The sequence below is a fragment of the Tupaia chinensis genome, unplaced genomic scaffold (genome assembly GCF_000334495.1).
Source record: "Tupaia chinensis unplaced genomic scaffold, TupChi_1.0 Scaffold139733_1, whole genome shotgun sequence".
NCBI classification, from domain to species: domain Eukaryota; kingdom Metazoa; phylum Chordata; class Mammalia; order Scandentia; family Tupaiidae; genus Tupaia; species Tupaia belangeri.
The window spans coordinates 1269970-1271185 of NW_006199613.1; positions in this window are offsets into that span (position 1 = coordinate 1269970).

The following is a 1216-nucleotide window of genomic DNA, read 5'->3' on the forward strand; positions in this document are numbered from 1 at the left end:
ATTCCCCCCCCAGGGGGGATGGTCACGCCGCAATCCCTTCTCCTCCATTCTCCTCTCGGGATCTTGGGCACGCACGCACACGCGCCCGGCGTGAGTTTTAAGCCACCGGGTCCGGGACACGAACCGCGGTCGACTACGTGGGAGTCCAGTGACATAGCCATTACGCTAACTGCTGGTTCCCTCTATGGCAAGTTTTAAAAAGGAAACAAGCTCAGGTGCCTGCTCCATCCTAAACAGAGTCCTCACAGAACCCAACCACAGCGCACGGGCCCTTCCAACCAGACCCAGTAAAAGTCTGCCGCACGACCAGTGGCCCCGTTTACAATGCAGGAAAACGACAGACAAAACTCACTCTCAAGTCTGCCTGAGCTTTTTTGCAGGTAACCAACTTGCCCACTTTGTAGGCCTGGTACGGAGGGCCACATAAAGACCCCACAAATCAGGTCCCTGTCTGCATCCTCAGGTCTCCCAGTACACTCCAGGCAGGCTGAAGCCAGGGGCGGACGGCACACTGAAAACCCTGTTGGCAAGGCCTGCCCTCCCTCATGGAATACACTTTCTTAAAAATTAACAATTAGGGGGTAGACAGTGGCCGAGTAGAAAAGCCACTGTAAAACCAGGCCCTCTGGCAGGCTGACCTGTGTGGCAGGGCTCCTGTGGGATCCACAAGGCTGGCTGCTAGGTTCCAGTCCCGGCCCCAGCATCTTTAAAATCACGGATGGCAAGTGCGTGTGGGTGCCTACCCTAAGAGAATGGAGAAGGGACTGCGGGGTGGCCACTTTCCCTAGGGGTGGGGAGAGGGTGATCTCTCGCTTTCCCTCTCTGACTAGCCCATCTACCATGTAACCAGAAAAAAAGGAAACAGTAATCATCGGTGACTGCGTTTTGCTCTAGTTACTGAAAGGGAAGGAGGGGAACTACCAGGTGCCCCTACAAGGCGTAAGGTACCAGCTGCAGTAATGCACCTGTCCGGCCCGGGGACTGGTGCGCCCCAGGCGGAGGACTAACCCTAGGAGGGCCCAGGGAGGGCGAGGACCCCAGCGCGCTCCATGCTCCAGGCGGCCCTGTGCACCTGGCGCCACGCCGGGCGCACGTGGAGGCCTGGCCGGCTGCCGAGCGAAAACGGACGTGCGCCGCAGCGCAGCAGTAACGGGGATGGTCTCGGCTCAGCGCCCAGCTGCGCGGGGCGTGGGCGCGCGGCACGGCCCCGACCATC